We start from the raw sequence: 19,022 nt of genomic DNA, 5'->3' as shown, positions 1-19,022 counted from the left end.
GAAAATGCCGAAGTGCCCGGGCCCCTGCCTCTCACATGGGAGATCTGGATGGAATCTCCGGCTCCTGGCTTCAGCCCTGACTGGGCCAGACTTACCTGCTGAGACATCTGGGGAGTGAACTAGCAAATGGAAGCTATCCTCTCTCTCTCTGTCACACTGCCTATCAAATAAATAAATCTGTAACTAAATCTCTGAGAGAGAGAGAAACAAGTCTACTAGAAATTGCAATAAGCAATCCCTACCGGTATATTATTAGTGTAACATATGTAACATATAAGGCTCAGGGTAGCCCAGGGATTACAGGAAGTGTAATGCTACACTGGTAAAGAATGAGTTAGTGTCCATCTGCATCCATCCATCCTATCATAGACAGACTCAAGACCACTGATTCATACAGAAACAGCTGACCCCATTTAGGACAGCTGTGACAGTCATTTATGTTCAAGGACTAAAACCAAAAACAAAGCTACTTTTCAATAAATATTTCTAATGGGGCAGGTGTTATGGCACAGTGGTTTGAGCTGTTGCTTGGGACACACATATCCCATATCAGAGTGTTGGCTTAAGTCCCAGCTATTCCTCTTTGGGTTCAGCTTCCTGCTAATGAGCCTGGGAAGCAGTGGATGACGGCACACGGGCTTGGGCCCCTTCCACCCATGTGGGAGACCCAAATGGAGTTTTTGGCTCCTGGCTTCAGCATGGCCCAGCTCTGGCTATTGTGGCCATTTGGAGGGTAAACTGGGAGATTCTCTCTCTCTCTCTCTCTCTTTCAGGTCAAATAAATAAGTATTTTCAAAAATATTTCTATCCATTTCAGGATGTTTAAATATGAAAGGCATACATAAAAAAAGTTGAAATTTTTAATCTGATTCAATTAAATTTGCATATCTATAATATGACATTCTGAATACTACGAAATTTTGCGCATCCATGCAAAGGGAACAACTGTTTTATTCACTAACTTCTAAAATTCTCCCAATTAGAAAGTCGTATTAAAACTAAGCTGACCTTCCACAGAGTACAGTATATGAGCGCTCTGGATCTAAAACAAATATATTAAACATTCCATTCCTGACAGAGCAATGTAAAATGGCAATTATATTCAGGAAAAGATAGAGTAATTAAAGTTGAAAACGCTCAATATTAAGAGTTAAGGAATACACACACACCCAATATCTTTCATGTCCGTCCTCTAGGCTTGCAGGAAAAAAAATGAAAATCTTTTCTTTTTGAAAGATCTCTATTTTTTTTTTTTTTTGAAAGAGAGAGAGAGACGAAGACAGAGAGACAGAAAAGGATCTTTCCACAAATGGCCAGAATGGCTGCGATTGGTCTAAGCCTAAGCCAGGAGCCAGGCACCCAGGGAATCTCACATATGCAGCAGGGGCATTTTTTGGGACATCATCCAGTGCCTTCCTGGCACGTCAGCAGGAAGGTGGATCAGAAGTGGAGCAGCAGGGATTTGAATCAGCACTCCAGTATGCGATGATGGCGTTGCAGGCAGCAGTTTAGCTCATTGCAAGCTCAACATTGACCCCAAGAAATGAAAACCTTCATTCTCATTATTTTACTATGATGGTTATTAAATGAGAAACTGTCTCATGATACTCCATGTCTTATTTGGCATTTATTTTTTAGAAGGATGAGCTGTGGTTCTTCATAAGGCTACTTTCAGTTTTGTATCAGCCACAGAGATGTGGCTAATTATCACATAAAAAAGCAATACTGTAAAATTGAAATAAACATATATTGACAATTTTGAGGGTACTTGAAAAAGTCTGTGGAAAGATGCAATTAGAAGATGTAAGTTTGGAATGGCTGTTTGGTCCTGCAGTTACGACATCAGTTTAGAGGCCCATATCCCATATCAGAGTGCTTGGGTTCAATCCCTGGCTCTAGTTTCCAATTCTAGCTTTCTGCTAATGTACACCTTGGCAGAGAGTGGTGATGGCTCAAGTAGTTGGGTCCCTGCCACCCACATGATGGATCTGGATTGAGTTTCTAGCTCCCGGTTCTGGCCCTAGCCCAGCGCCAACCATTGTGAGCATTTGGGGAGTAAGCCAACAGATGAGAGCTTTCTCTCTGCCTCTCAAATTTAAAAAGAAGATAAGTTTATTTGGGTACCACAAAAAATCTAAAATCACATCTACAAAGGGTTTCAACAAGGTATTGGAAAATGCATATTATGAAAAAAATGCATGGATTTCCAATTTTTTGCACAAAAATAAACATAGTTTTTAATTCCATCTTCCACAAATTTTTTGAAGTCCTAGGAAATTGTTAGGATGGTACATTTTATGTTACGTACTTTTACATTTGAAAAGGCGGCAAGGGTAGAGGGGTAGGGAGGGCAAGGGTTAGGAGAGAGGAGGGCAGAGCTTGCACCATGCATGCCCTATGAGGAGGGGATGTGGGACGGGACACCCCCTCCCCAGTAATGGAACAGTCCTCTGTGGGCACAAGTGTCAGGGATCAACAGGTAAGAAATTCCAAGAACTGCAATGGTGAGATCAAGGTTAATATTCCTCTTAAACAAAAAACATTCTGCAGCACCAAAACAGCCTCTCACAACTGGCACTAAGGGAGTCGTCAATGGTTCTATTTTCATTCTCACAAGAGGCAGAGATAATTTTCCTGAAAGTTTGTGGATGCTCTGAAAAATATGAAGATACTCTGAAGTGCACGAAAAACCACAGCAAAACCTAGTTTGCTAACGGATTTGTGGCTGCCTTACTTTTTCCAAAGGCTGAAGTTTGCCCAAGTACCCTGGAGTTTCACGCGAGGCTGAAGGATAACTGAGTGAGTATTTAGAATCAACACTGAATTTCCTCAGCACACACAGAACCTAAGGAATGTGGATCATGAAGCTTTCATGCCAGGAACTGTTCTAGAGAGGTTGAAAGGGAGCTAAAACAAAGAATCTTAAGTTTAAATGAAGTCCTTCTTTGACAAAATTTTTTTTTCATAAGTTTGAAATCAGTCACCAAGCACACTAACTCCAACATAAAGGAGCTATTTTTAATCTCGGGATTTTTTTTATGCACATTCAATGGCCCAGAAAAAGCTCTCAAATTTTACAAGAGATCAGTTATTTATAAAAACAAGTACAAACTGTGCAAGCACAGGGTTCCTCTATTACTGGATAGGAAATTACCTCTTCAAATGTTTACTGACAACCACAATTGATTTGCATAAGTGGAAAAAAAGAAGGAGTGGAGCAGACAGAGAAGGGAAAAGGGGATGATTAATTACAATCCATCCAGTGAGGTCCACGGTGCCTCTGGTGAGCTGCTGGGCTACAGTGCCTGAAACCACAGCCCAGACCCACTGTCCTCCAAGGAGACCACTGAGGGATATGGGATGAACAGGAAGAGATCATCATGTTTCCTTTTACCCTGGAACTTGTGCAGAAAACAAAAATGGTGAAGTCCAGGCATGGCCCTCATAAAGCTTCTGTTTTTGAAAACACCACATCATCCCCAGACTCACTCCACATACCCTCTCCAAACACAGACTACAGAGCCAAAGCTTCAGGCATTAATATTCTATTTAATTAATATTAATATCCCTAAACACACGATAGCACTCCTTGCCTAGGTTGTAAGAATTATTTTCTTTTTTTTTTTTTTTATTTGACCGGTAGAGTTATAGACAGTGAAAGAGAGAGAGACTGAGAGAAAGGTCTTTCTTCCGTTGGTTCACTCCCCAAATGGCCACTACAGTTGACGCTGCATTGATCTGAAGCCAGGAGCCAGGTGCTTCTTCCTGATCTCCCATGCGGGTGCATGCGCCCAAGCATAATGGGCCATCCTCCACTGCCCTCCTGGGCCACAGCAGAGAGCTGGACTGGAAGAGGAGCAACCAGGACTAGAACCCGGCACCCATATGGGATGCCGGCACCGCAGGCAGAGGATTAACCTAGTGAGCCACGGTGCCAGCCCAGTAAATTATTTTCTCACTTCAACTCCTGCAAAATGTCACAGCTCCAAAACAGAAACAAGAATGCCCAGTATCACATTCTCCTATTGTCTTCATGTGTGCAAAAGATACTGAGTTTTCACTTTCAACCTAATTAGCTTGTTTCCTTGAATGTGCTGTCAGGATTGTTTTGCAATACCATTACCATCACCATCACCAACACTTTCTCTTCCTAATTCTTCCATCTAATTCAGTTCCAACTTGAAAGTTTGCTACTATGGTTGTAGATGGCATCAGCTCTTGAAATATTTATTTTTTAATTTGAAAGGCAGGGGCCAGTTCTGTGGCATAGCGGGTAAAGCCACAGGCGGCAGTGCTGGCATCTCATATGGCTGCAGGTTCAAGTTCCAGCGGCTCCACTTCTGATCCAGCTCTCTGCTATGGCCTGGGAAAGCAGTAAAAGATGGTCCAAGTCCTTGGGCCCCTGCATCCGCGTGGGAATCCTGGAAGAAGCTCCTGGCTCCTGGCTTTGGATTGGCACAGCCCCAGCCATTGTGGCTAATTGGAGAGTGAACCAGCAGATGGAAGACCTCTCTCTCTCTGCCTTCTCTCTCTATGTAACTCTGCCTTTCAAATAAATAAATAAATCTTTAAAAAAATTTTTTTGAAAGGCACAAAGAGATCTTCAAGCCACTGATTCACTCCCCAAATGGCCATGATGACCAAGGCTGGGCCAGGCCAAAGCCAGGTGCCAGGAACTCCTTCCTAGTCTCCCACACTGGTGGCAGGGGCATACGCACTTGGGCCATCTTCCTTTGCCTTATCAACCACATTACCTGGGAGCTGGATCAGAAGCAGTGCAGCCAAGACTCGAATTGAAATGCCTGTGTTCCAAGTGATGGTTCAACCCACTGCATCACAACACTGACCCTAGCTCCACAAATCTCAGAAATGTAACAGTCTCAGTTCTAATGGGAGATCCTAAGACCCTATGTACCATAGGGCAGATTTCCCACTATTTGTGAAATCGTCACATATTACACAATTATTCAGATCCAGCATAGTTAGCTGGGATCCCACAGCCATCATCCAGCACAGTAGCACAGTCCACTACAAGACTGTAGGTAGTTGTAGTATTTAAAAATGGCCCCAAATGTCTGCCTGGTTTGTCACTGATCACTTCTTTAAAAAGTGAATTAATCCAGTGATACAAATTGAAGATTTATGAAATGCTCCTCTTCCATAGTAAGATATAAAAATACCTCTCCTTCTTTGTATCACCACTCTGAGACCTCAAAGTTTAACTAGCAAAGGGGAAATTCTATGCACACACTCACAATACATAGACATGCACACACTCACACACACAGGTCCTACAAAAAGTTCATAGATAGTGGAATTAGCTATTTATTTTGTTGTAAGAATGTTTGAAATCCATGCAGTTTTTTTTTCTTTTTCTAAGATTTTTTTTTGAAAGGCAGAGTTACAGAGAAGGGAGATACAGAGACAGAATCACCTGCTGGTTCACTTCTCAAATGGCTGCAGTAGTTGGGGCTAGGCCAAGCCAAAGCCGTCAGTCTAGAATTCCATCCAGGTCTCCCATGGGTACAGGCAAGCGCTTGTGGCACCTTCCACTGTTTTCCCAGCCACTTTAGCAGAGAGCTGGATTGGAAGCGGAGCAGCCAGGACTTGGATTGGCACCAGCACGTGGAGGCAGCATTGTGGTAGTAGCTTAATCTGCTATGCCACAACGCCATTCCCAGTTTGTTCATAAAAAGCATTTTCCATTCATTTTTTAAAAGATTTATTTACTTAATTGAAAGGCAGAGTGACAGAGATAGACAGACACGGAGATCCTTCATTCACTGGTTTGCAACAACCAAGGCTAGGCCAGACAGAAGTCAGGGGCATAGAACTCCATTGAGTCTCCCCGATGGGTGGCAGGGACCCAAGTGCTTGAGAAATCATCTGCTGTTTTCCCAGGTGCACTGGTATGGAGCTGGATTAGACATGGAGCAGCCAGGACTCAAACTGTAGTCATACAGGATGGTTGATGTGGCAAGCAATTTGCTTAACCCACTGAAACACAAATCAATACCTTTTTAAAGATCCAATCTGAGTGTGTGTGTGTGTGTGCACGCGCATGTGTGTTACTAAGACTTTCTGGTTATCTCATGTTTGTTAATAATGGTTGACTACATTGTACCTAAGAAAGATTCTTGGTGTACACAATATAGTTGAATGGACTTAATACACAGAATCATGAATCTCGAGTTTACATCTCAGTTAATGCCTCTGTTCCTCAACGACCTCACCTCTGAAATGGGTACTCCTCAGAATGGCCACAAAGTATGCAGAAGATTTAAGAATCTAGAAATCCTAAAAAAATTAATATTAAGATTTTTTGCTAATGTTAGGATTTTTTATAAATATAGTTATATATTAACATACAAGGTTATGTCTAAGGATTCACGGAAAAACTAAATATAAAGTTAAGTTATTTTGATACAAAAACTTCTGAAATTCATGTATAGTTTTTTCAAACATGCAGTTTCCATTAATTTTTTGAAGAATCCTCATATACATGACTTCAAACATCTTTGGACTAAATTAAACATGTTTTCATTCCCTTTTCCATGAACTTTTTGAAGTACCTTCATGTAGTATGAGTAGGTTTTGACAATTTAATTGCATGAAACACAGAAATTCAATTACACCTAATTTGATAATGTTCCCGTGGCTAGCAATGTTCAATGAATATCAAATTTTTCTCCTTTATGATGTTTTAGCTGAAAAGAGGAAACACTCTCTGCTACTGTCAGAATGCTGACATCCCCAATTCCTATGTTGAAAGCCAATCTCCAAGGTGGTGGTATGTGAGATCTGTGGGAAATGATTAGGTCCCTGATCATAAGAAATCAGTGCCTTGCAAAAGCGGCCCCAGCCGCCTCCCTCCCCCTGAAGGACACACAGAAGGAGCCATCTATCAGGAACGAGCCAGACGCTAAGCCTGCTGGTGCCTTGATCTTAAGAGTTCCCAGTCTCCAGAACTATGGGCAACAAATTTCTGCTATTTATAAATTACCCAGTCAAAGGTATTTTGTTGTAGCAATCAACTGCACTAAGACATTCTCTTTAGAGGAATGCCTGCCTTGTGGCCTTACAATCTTGACGTAGTCCCTTAAGATAAAAACACTCCTAGGTGTGCACTCCATACTAGAGTGGCTCCTAATTTTCAATCCTTCGATGAAATCTGAATTGCTGTAATTCACTAATGGGAATGGCCATCAGATGGAATTCCAGGGCTCGGCGGCCTCAAGGCACAGCATAAAAATGGGTCAGATTCTTTAAAAGGCATCACGGGGACAAGTACTTGTTCTATCAGTGAAGCTGCCGGTAGGCACTTCCACATCCCGTACCAGAAAGTCTGGGTTCTAAATCTGCCTCTGGCTCCCACCTCCAGCTCCTTGCTAACACGCATTCAGGGAAGCGGCAGTGGTGGCTCGAGGAACTGGCTACTACCACCAACGTGCGAGACTTGCATCGAGTTCCGAGTTCCAGTCTTGATCCAACCATGGCCCATGCCAACATATGACAATGAAATAACCAATGGGCATTCTTCCTCATGCTCTGTCTCCCAATTAAGAATTTTATTTAACAATTTAACAATTTTTAAAAGGGATCACTTATGAATGTAAGCTGTTCTGGAAACAGGTAAGATCTATGCCTCATGATGTCAACAAATAAAGACTCAGATCAGTTAACTGCTTGATTCGTGCATTTCCCGACTATTTCAGGCCCTGGAGTTAGAGCAGTCAATCAACAGGCAGAATTCCCTGCCCTCAAGACGCTTCAGTTTCTCCTAGTTAGCTTACTAAGCAAGAGAACCCAAGAGGGGCAGGCATTTGGCTCTGTGATCAAGTTGCTACTTGGGATGCCCATATCCCATAATAAACTACCTGTGTCAAGTGCTGGCTACTCCTGCTAATGCACACCCTGGAAGGCAGTGATTGGGTCCCTGCTCATGTGGGAGACCCAGACAGATTTCCAGCTTCAGCCTGGCTGTTGTGGGGATCTGGGGAGAATGAATCAGTAAATGCAAAATTCTCTCTCTCTATCTGCCTTTAGAATAAAATGAAAATAAATAAAAATTTCAAATAGAGAAGAAAGGCAGCGTGTGATTATGCTGTCAGGGACACAACAGGCTGCTGACTCCCTGCTGTGCAGGCCTGGTTCCTCCTGGCATCCACAGCCTTGCTTTGAGCAGTTAAGAGAAGGGAATTCATGTGTGCCACACATTTTAGGTCAAATGCTATGACCTCCTTCCTTAATAAATGTAGCAATAACCATCTTAATTGCACAGATATACACCGCACCCACTACTGGCAGATTACAATTAATTTCACTTCACTAGTTTTTAAAATAACTCTTTAGCAGACTATTAAGCCTTGCCTTTTAACTAATTAAAGCTGCTTCCAAAGAGAGCTTTTTATTGTAGCCAGTTAACTCATTATTTCCAAAAACTAAGTAGAGTAAATGCTATAGATCCTGGTTAATGCTGAACACGTCTGATACAATAGATTCAAGCTCTGTTTCAATTCATTCACAAAATATTCTGCCCTTGTCTCATGAGAGTTGCCAAGGCCTGCCTTTAACTACATCTGGTATTTCATTAAAGAATATCTGTGGAACCCTAAATTCTGATATGTGGGAGTCTTGTTCTTCTGAACCTGAATGATGTCTGAAAAACCTCAAATTAGCTTTCTAGTTGTAATGCTATCAGGTGAGTCTACAGCTTGCAAAATTGCCAGGTTGATTATTTTGTTAAATGTAACATCACAAACCTGTGCCCATATGGGATGCCAACACCGCAGGCAGCGGCCCCACCCGCCAGGCCACAGCACTGGCCCCAAAGCTACTATCTGGTTAAAATGCATGAATGGGCTTGCGCCGTGGCTCACTAGGCTAATCCTCCACCTTGTGGCGCCGGCACACCGGGTTCTAGTCACAGTCGGGGCGCTGGACTCTGTCCCGGTTGCCCCTCTTCCAGGCCAGCTCTCTGCTGTGGCCAGGGAGTGCAGTGGAGGATGGCCCAGGTGCTTGGGCCCTGCACCCCATGGGAGACCAGGATAAGTACCTGGCTCCTGCCATCGGATCAGCGCAGTGTGCCAGCTGCGGCAGCCATTGGAGGGTGAACCAATGGCAAAGGAAGACCTTTCTCTCTGTCTCTCTCTCTCACTGTCCACTCTGCCTGTCAAAAAATTTAAAAAGTATGAATGAAAAAAATAAGTATACTATTTTAAGAGTAAATTTCTAGATGTTAAAGTGTCCATACAAAGGCAGCAAACTACCAAGTAAAGAAAGAAGATTTAGTATTAGTATTACTGGGTAAGAAAGCCAAAGCAGAGAGATGAAGGAACTTCTCATGGGTTTGCTAACTGGTCAGTGATTTATTCCAACACCAGAAGTGAAAGCTCCTGATTTAGAGGAAGGTTTTCATGAGACCACATTGTTCCACATTTCAGCTTCCTGGCTCAAGTTAATACAGTAGTTCTGCTGTCTCTGTGGTTTGAGTTACCCACAGTCAACCATAGTCCAAAAATATTCAATGGAAAATTCCAGAAGTAAGCAATTCATAAGTTTTACATTGCATTCCACTCGGAGAAAGAGAAAGCACATTCACTTAACTTTTATCATGGAATATTATTATAACTATTCTATTATTGCTTTTATTATTCTCGCAGGGTGCCTAATTTATAAATTCAACTTTATCATAGGTATGCATATAGGAAAACACATACATAGGGCTTGGCATTAGCTTCAATTTCTGGCATCCACTGGAGTCTTCTGACCATACACCCCAAGGACAAGGGGAGCACGAGTGTAGTTAGGGTGGAAAGCAAACTCCCATACGAGCATCCCAATTCCTGACACAGCCTTCCTCACAGCACACCTGGGCCCACGCACCACTGCTGCTGCACAAGGACGGGCACCCTTACTGGCCACCACTCCTCTTGGAGAGGGACACACCCCATGGACAAACAACTCCTCTTTACATAAACACAGCCAAGAAGTCTTCAGTCCCGCAAGACAGTAACTGTCCCAAGGCTCTTGCAGAGGCCCCCCGGGCACTGTCCTGGTGAGACAACTGCTCCTTTCATTCATGCTCTCTAAATATCAGCTCAATCCCTGGTGTGCCACCCTCCTCCCTCAGACCAGCAGCTCAGTCAATGCAGTGCAAATAGTGGCCTGAGCGAGGAGGCTGTGTGCATGAAGATGCGAAGTTTCCCAGGCTGGAGGGAGCTGGTTACTTCCACAGAGTCTAGTGCAACACCTAGAAATCAGAGCAAGTGCTGACAGGTTGGCTAACAGACACTTCTTATCTACTTCAATTCTCATTTAGGATGCCAGGAGATGATAACCCGTTTTGATGCTGATTAATGATAATTTAGATAGTGAGAAACCAAACCACACGCAGGAACACGGGAAACATGTTTTCGTAAAGAACATTAAATACAGGCAACAGGTCAAGCGACACTCACACTAGCATCTCATGGACTAGACAAAGTGCAATCCTATCCACAATGGTGCACACAGGATCTGGCCCAAGTTCCTCTCTACCACTGATCACCTCTCTTAAGAACAGGGGGATTCCATTGTGCAAAATTAAAATCCTTACTGTAAAAAAATCCAGGTAAACTAGACATCTACACAAACTAGGAGGAGGTATGCTGTGCTGACCTGGGCAAAATGCAGCTCTAGCACCAACGGGGGTCCCACAGCATCATCTCTGGCTGATGCTGACACTGCACCCGGTCCTCACCACCATTGGATCGCGCCAGAAAATCAGGAGGAAGTGCCCAAACTCTGTATCTCAACAGCTTAATAAAAATGCATGTGTGCTATTTTTAAATGAATTAACATCTGTGATTTTGGCAAGTCTTCATCATAAATGCAATTAGTGCAATTCACTGGATTGAGTGTACGATATCTGAGAAAGAAAGAGCAGCTTTTGGTGCAATAGCATTCCTCGTTCTAACTCACTGCCTGCTTATAATAGTCAAATCAAAACCTGCACGTCTTATGGAAACAGAAATCAGAGCCTATTTTAACCTTCCTCTTATGCTGAGCAAGAGGAAACTGAGGCCTGTAGAGTCTATACAGTGTCCCCGAGACCACAGTCTGCTAAGATATGGAGCTAGACCCTGCTTCATACCAGAAAGCCAGAGCATGAGGGAATCATTTCAATTCTTAGTGCTGCCTCTTGGCTAACAGTACAAGTCAGCTGTCTGTCAACTGCATGGAATTCAGGTCACTACGGCACTACCAAGGCCTACAGCTGAAATTGAGAAAGTGGAGACAAATGCACTAATTTAGGGAAAGACTTAACTTACCAGATGGTTAACACCAGGAACTTTGCCGTTGACCCCAGATCTTTTCTCACCAATTAGTGAGGCACGAAACATCAATGTCACAGGTGGGTGACAGCTGGCGAGCCCCAGGGTGGGTGAATTTCATCACCTAGGGTAATGCCCTCACTGTCTTCCCCACCTGTGTTTCTGTGACTGTTGTTCACCCCAACTAGGCAGAAGCTGCACAGGAGTGAACTCCCGCTGCGAGAGGGAGACACAGAGTCATGAGAGGACTCCTGCTAACATGCTGATAGAATCACCACTCACTAATGACACACAGTCATGAGACAATGTTCAAATGGGAAAGAACAGCCTAGGGTAAGAGTGAGAGCATCATCCTGTTTTAGAGTAAAGGGAGGTCCTAGCTCTTGCTGGGAAGAACACTTCGACTTAACGTTCACTCTGAGGTGTGTCCAGCAATTAACCTTTTTCCTGTTTATAAATCCTTGCTTAAAAACACATGCATTCCTAATTATAATTTATTTTAGCAACAAAGCATCATATACCAACATGCTGCTGAAATGGAAAATTTTCTAAGTAGACATCTGCGGCCTCATGAAAAACTGAGTTTAAGAAAATCATTGCTCTGGCCGGCGCCGTGGCTCACTTGGCTAATCCTCTGCCTGTGGCGCCGGCACTCCGGGTTCTAGTCGCGGTTGCTCCTCTTCCAGTCCAGCTCTCTGCTGTGGCCCGGGAAGGCAATGGAGGATGGCCCAAGTGCTTGGACCTTGCACCCACATGGGAGACCAGGAGGAAGCTCCTGGCTCCTGGCTTCGGATCGGCGCAGCATGCCAGCCGTAGCGGCCATTTGGGGGTTGAACCAACGGAAGGAAGACCTTTCTCTGTCTCGCTCTCTCACGGTCTAACTCTGCCTGTCAAAAAAAAAAAAGAAAGAAAGAAAAAAAGAAAACCATTGCTCTGCTTGTTATAATTCACCTCCCTTGATCTTAATGAAACTCTCCTGCTTTTTAAATTACAGTTTTTAAAATATTTGTTTGATAGAAAGAGAGAAACACACAATGAGAGTGCGCCTGTCCACTGGTTCACTCCCCAAATGCCTATAACAGACCCTGGCCAGGGCAGAAGCCAAGAGCCAGGAACTCAACCCAGGTCTCCTACACAGGTGGCAGGAACCCAGTCACTTGAGTCAACAGCGGTACTGCTCAGGGTCTGATCAGCAAGAAGGCAGCTTGAGCAGGTACTGAACCCAGGCACTCCTGTTAAGGGACATGGGTGTCTTAACCAGTATCTTAACCACCAGGCAAAATTCCTGCCACTTAACTACAGTTGTAAGGCTCATAATGCAAATATTAGCAAAAAAGCGAAGCACATACTTAAAATTATATAGAAGTAAGTGTTATTCCCTAAAATGTGAATGCCTCTGTTTTCTGGTGCAGTCTTCCTAAGTGGTTTGGGGGCCAGGGCTACAAAGGTTTGAGTCCCTTCCTCCAGGACTAATCTGGGGGAGACCACTGGGAAGTATCTGAGCTCTAGGTGTGACTGTGACAGTGATAAAAACGGGCCAGGAGCCACGATGCATCTCTGGGATACCAACCGCCATACACACAATGCCAGGTGCTCACGAGGTCCCTGACATGAGCTTTCCTTCATGCGGATGTTTCAGACATAAAATGAGATGCCTTTAAAACAAAAAGCAAACTGCTTCTGCCAGCCATATGTTTAATAAATGAATTGCTTCAGAATTTAGAGGAATTCTGGGACAAGTTGAGTCTAAATCAAGAGTACAGAAAGGGAAGTATTTTGTAGAGAAGAAAAAAATGGAGAGGTTCACCCAAAAAGAACAGAGTTGTGTGCAGGACAAAAGACAACCTTCAAAGGAGGAGGCTGACCTTGCTCTAGGCAACTTGAACTTGAACCACCATCAGGTGGAAGGACAGAGACTGAGCTCTGAGTTTCCAGCTCTACTAGCTACCAACAGACAGGTCTGGTGCCTAACATGGCCTACAAAACATAAATCACTTCTTAATGACTGTTTTTTTTTTTTTCAATTGTGAGTAGAGTACCAATGAATGAAATTTCAAAATCCGGTGGGATCCTACATTGATGCTACTTTTCCTACATGGATGCATGGATGGCGACAAGTTTGGCAGAAAAGGAAAGGAAATGAGCTGGAAACAAAAATTTTGGCCATGAACACAGGCTTAGGTGGTTCATGGTTGCCTCTGTCCCTGCCTCGGGACACTTGGACACTGGACACACCACAATCACTCTCTTACTTCTCGTCAAATTCAGGGTGATTTAAGATAGCGCTTTGCATTATGAACATGACTCAGACACAGGAGGATCTCAGAGTGAGGATGATTCAAGGCCATGGGACGGCCCACCCAGCCAGGTGAGCCCCAACCTGATCCCAGACAACGCATCCAATACCACACACTGATAAGGCATCCAATACCACACACTGATAAGGCTTTCGTCAGCTCCCTCAGGGAATTTCTGTAAAAAAGAACTGGTTTGGCCCAGTCCAGTGCTAAATTTATAGAAATAGGGATCAGACAGCAATGCTGGCCAATACAATTATGTGTGTCTCAAAGACCAGGGTTTTGTCTTTTCAGCACGCTACTGTGGATACCCGATGTACACCTGTTATGGGAGCCAGTGAATAAGCACCCACAAGCATGGGGCTGTTTAGGGAATTCCTGAATGGTAAATGCTTCTCCTGCAGGCCCAGAGGGAGGCAAATCTCTGCCTTTAGTCAGGCGGCCATGGGGCTCACCACCTTGGTATGATTTGGTGCACCTGTTACTTTTCTCAAGTATATTATTTAATTGTATTTATTTGCTTTTTATTTGCTTAAAAGTTAAGGATGTCAAGAGACAAAGAGAGACAGAGATCTCCCATCCACTGGTTCACTCCCCAGATGCCCACAACTGAGGATGGGCCAAGCCAAAGCCGAGAAGCAATTTGGGTCTCCCAAGTGGATGGCAAGGAGCCAAGCACTTGAGCAATCATCTATCTGCTGCCTTTCAGAGTATGCATTAGCAGGACGCTGGGATCCAGGTGGAGCCAGCACTCAAACCCAGGCGTTGATATGTGAGGCAAACACTCCAAGCAGCACCTTAACCCCTTAGACCGAATGCCTATCCTCTCCATAGATATTTTTAGTGGACAAAGAATGTCTATATTAAGAATAAATACAGGAAAAGTGACCTTCACTGCATTCTTCTAAGATAGGTTACATAAAGACAATCAGAACATTATCTGGATTTTCTTCATTGTTAAAATCAAGAAGTGGGGCCAGCATTGTGACATAGTGGGTAAAGCCACCGTCAGCATCCCATGTGAATGCCGGTTCATGTCCCAGCTGCTCCACTCCCAACCCAGCTCCCTGCTAACATGCCTGAGAAGGCAGTGGAGGATGGCCCAAGTGCTTGGGTCCCTGCCACCCACGTGGGAGACCTGAAGAAGCTCCTGGCTCCTGGCTTTGGCCTGGCTCAGCCCTGGCCATTATGGCCACTTGGGGAGTGAAAAAATGAATGAAGATCTGTCTCTCTGCCTCCCTCTGTAACTCTGACCTTCAGATATAAATAAACAAATCCTTAAAAATATATCAAGGAGTTAAATTTTTAACAACTCTCCCTTCAATACTCCACGATTTCATATGCAAAATATGATGTAAAAGAGTCATCAAGAAAGGTCCCAGAGCTGATGGCAAGGAGTGATGGAAGCTTTGTCAGCTGATCCAGAGTGAGTAATACCTGAGATTTAATATTTAAGCAAAAAGGGGCTCCAAAGCACGTATGTGTCATCAGTCATTTGTCAGCGAGGGCAGGAGGCCCTGCTTTCTCAGGAGGTTCCACCATCCTCCAAGTAGGACCTTTTGAAGATTAATAAACAAAAACTGGGTGAGCTACTAAGCAGAACAAGCTGGAATTCAAGGGGCCCAATACAGCCTGTATTTCAACCCCAGACAGTCCCTGCTTATGTCATGCCTTGGTGATGCCTATCTGTGCAGCTGACAGACTGCAAAGAAAGAGGAGCAGCCTCAGAGGTGAAATGCTACCTGCCGGGAGTGGAGCAAGCCTGGGGAAATCAAGATCCCCAGGCCTGGGGGCCCGGCCCCGGGCAACAATGAGAAAGGCGGAGAAGCAATGGCTGGTTTCCAATTCCAATTAACTGAGGAGCCAAGTCAGCAAACACTGCCAGGGACAGCGCTCCCTGAAAAGGGAGGCGACTAAAAAATGTAGAGAGACTGTGAACATTACCAGTTGCAGTATTGTGACTACTGTGTGCAACTTAAACTGGAAACATGAGAAATCAATAAACTTTTAAAATGTCCACTTAGAGAAGGCAGGTGAAACGATGCATTTACAAGTACATGACAGCAGCATTCACCGACTATAGAAAGCAGGCTTTGTAGAAGGTTCATCAGCCTAAACTGTAGACTCTGGTGAAAAATGTTTAACATTCATGTCCTTAATGCCACTGAAAAACTGGCCAAGACATTCATGGTGCCATTAACAGTGTCAAAGAACCAAAACATACCATCAGATATCTTTCTTCTTCAAAGAAACAATGCAACAAATAATAACACAAGGAGAGGATGATTAGATTCCAATCAGGAAAATGAAACTTTAATTGAAAAGATCAGTGCACTCAGTACTTGGAGAAGAAAAACTCAAACCCTTACAGATTGAAGAGCTGTACACAACCAGATATTAAAATACACCCTGGCTTAAGTGGTGATCTTCAGTATTATTCAGGCCAGATCAATGCCAAAGTCAGATGAGCAGGTTAACTCAATGAGAGCTGAAATCGAAGGCTACCTCTGGACTGTGTACCTGTTTGTTGGGGGTGGCAGGGCAGGGGGGTGAGGCAGGGAATCTCACTAATCTACACCATTCAGAGTAGCAATGTAGCTATACTCCTTGGTTTTCAGAAACTTTCACTTCAGTATATACTTCACATATAAAAACATCAAAAGGCATTACACCACAAGAGACAGTAAAATATTACGCATATGTATGCATGTTGTGACCAAAGACGAGTAGTTCAATGGACTCCAATATTAAATATCCTATCTCTATTCCTATTGGTTTTGAAATCTAATAAAAACACAGGAACACACTACCCTTTATACTAACAAAGTGGGCACTACTGAGAGCTAAAGGATTTTCAGAACATTTAACTTTAAAGACTTGTTCATCTTATAGTGGAAAGGCAGAAAAGGGAAGAGAGACAGAGAGAGAGTGATGGATCTTCCACCTACAGGTTTACTCCTCAAATGCCTGCAACAGCCAGGGCTGCACCAGGCCAAAGCCAGAGACCAGGAACGCCACCCACATCGCCCACATGTATGGCAGAGGTCCAAGAACTTGGACTGTGGTCCCAGACTGAAGCACAACAGCCAGCATGGGATGGGGCGCTGCAAGCGGCAGCTTAGTCCACAGCACAACACTGGCCCAGTATTTAGCTCATATTCACTCCAACAGCCAATCACAGCCAAAGTCTTCATGAATGTAGATAAAGATTTAATAAACTGGGGGCCAGTGCTGTGGCGTAGCAGGTAAAGCCGGCCTGCAGTGCCAGCATCCCATATAGGCACCGGTTCCAATCCTGGCTGCTCCACTTCCGTTCTAGTTCTCTGCTACAGCCTGGGAAAGCAGTAGAAGATGGCCCAAGTCCTTGGGTCCCTACACCCGGAAGAAGCTCCTGGTTCTTGGCTTCTGATTGGCTCAGCTCCAGCAGTTGCGGTCATCTGAGGAGCAAACCATCGGATGGAAGACATCTCTCTCTCTCTCTCTCTGCCTCTGCCTCTCTGTAGCTCTTTCAAATAAATAAATAGATTTAAAAAAAAAAGATTGAATAAACTGTTAAAGTTACAGAATTTGTAGCTATTCTTCCCCACAATTGTTAGATATTAGCCAGCATTCCAAATCACAACATCCATCCCATTCTGAACACAATTGCTGACACTATTATTATCTTACTATGATGGCTGAGTGCTCATTTGTAGCAAATGCCCTGAGCCCTCCCAATGTATTTTATAGACACCACCTCATTCAACACCTACTGCAACCTTTGAGTGTTACAACAATAGCTCTGTTCTGCAGATCATAGTAATGAAATCAGTAAGTAAATTGAGCTGCTTAGGACTGACAACCTGGGGATGCAACCAAAGCCTGAATATGAAATTCATTTACGTTGGATGTGCACCTTATATTCACAGCACCTTATATATTGTACTGAGCCTGTGTTTTCACGATGACCCATCATATGAGGTCAGCTGTAGAATTTGCCACGTGTGGTCATGGGTTTTGGATTTTGGAGTATTTTTGGATTTCAGATCTACAGATGAGGAAAACTCAACTTGTATCAAATATTCCCCCCTTGCCAGGCCCTGCAGCCATGTGCTCCCCTAATCCTCACAACAACAACGCGAGGATATGAGCACTATTATGATCCTGATACGACAGATGAAGAGACTAGGGCACAGAGAGTAAACAGCACTCCCAAGGCTGTACACACTGCGTGTTGCCAGCCCAGGGAACCGACCAGATCCTCTGAACACCCACCAGTGCCGGGGAGCTTGGGTCTCTAAGCCTGTCCCTTTGTCCCCACCCATAAGAAGAGCTGTGTCAGCAGTCAGGAAGGGGGCCAGGAACTGCACTCCCCAACCCACAAGCAAGTGGACACTGTCAGTTTCTGTGAAACAGCTCAACATAAAAAAATCACAGCTCCCACCACAGCTCAATCAATGGTCGCTGGACACGTGACCCCAAGGACAGGGCTTCAGACTGGCCAGAGCATGAGGCATCATGGAATAAGGAGCCCAGGTCTGGACAGGGGTCCAATGTCCACCGTGCAGTCATCTGGTGCTTAAGCACTGTGACCCGCAGTGCACCATAGAAGACTCTTGGGGTAACAAAGGCTGTTAAGGGAGAGGCCCACCCCAGAGGGGCAACACACAGGCACAGGCAAATACGTGAGCAAGTGGGTAGAAGCAGGGCAGCCAGTTAACGTAGGTGAGCCTGGGGAGTGAGGGGTGCTGCTCACCCCAGCAGGGAGGCAGAGCCATGGTGAGATGCAGTCACAGCAGAAGCAAGTCCACTGCACTGGCAATCCCCTGGCCAACCTAACCATTCTCAGTTTGACGACAGACAGGGGCACGGAGGAGCATGAAGCTGATTGCAAAAGGGCCAGGCTGGAGTGGACACTCACGACTTTTGGTGAGCGCAAACTTCACCACTCCTGCCCAGCGTCTGAGACAAGCGCACTCATGGTGGGTGACTGGGCCACAAGGCTGCAATGACCAACATGCCATTAATGCGATGGGAGGGAAGTGCCTTCCAATGCGAAGTGACTACAAAATACACGGCACAGCAAACCAAGCACGTGGGAGCACCTGCCGTCCCCAGTTTACACTAGTCACCATTTAGCCCTGGATTAGTGAGGCTTGAGAACAAGACGAGGTGTGATATTTAGTGGAATTGCTTAATCCGTCTTTACCCCAAGTATTTGCACTCAGGGTTAAGGCACATATTACAGATAGAATGCTCTTATTAATAACATCAGTATGGGCGTGGAGAGGAAAGCAGTAAAGGGATGTACACCCAAATGTGACCCGTATTTTGTCTTTGACAAGAAGGTCACATTCTATGCTATGCAACCATAAAATTCAATTATCTTGGCTGGTGCCGCGGCTCACTAGGCTAATCCTCTACCTTGCGG

General features: G+C 44.4%; 1 protein-coding gene across 2 annotated transcripts in view; it reads right to left on the bottom strand.

Annotated features, from left to right (window-relative positions):
• The window catches only part of FAM110B (family with sequence similarity 110 member B), a 174,847-nt gene that overhangs the window by 117,334 nt on the left and 38,491 nt on the right, over positions 1 to 19,022 (bottom strand). Inside the window, exon 3 of one of the 2 annotated variants that reach the window (XM_051844496.3) lies at positions 11,938 to 12,202. The exons of the other annotated variant lie outside the window; for it this stretch is intronic. The gene's annotated coding sequence lies outside the window, so the exon portion shown is untranslated. The remainder of the gene's footprint in view (positions 1 to 11,937; positions 12,203 to 19,022) is intronic. 2 annotated transcript variants of the gene reach the window in all.

Source organism: Oryctolagus cuniculus, chromosome 6 (genome assembly GCF_051225735.1).
Source record: "Oryctolagus cuniculus isolate XC-2025 breed Fujian yellow rabbit chromosome 6, ASM5122573v1, whole genome shotgun sequence".
Lineage (NCBI taxonomy): Eukaryota > Metazoa > Chordata > Mammalia > Lagomorpha > Leporidae > Oryctolagus > Oryctolagus cuniculus.
This window is presented reverse-complemented; position numbering and strand designations above follow the sequence as displayed.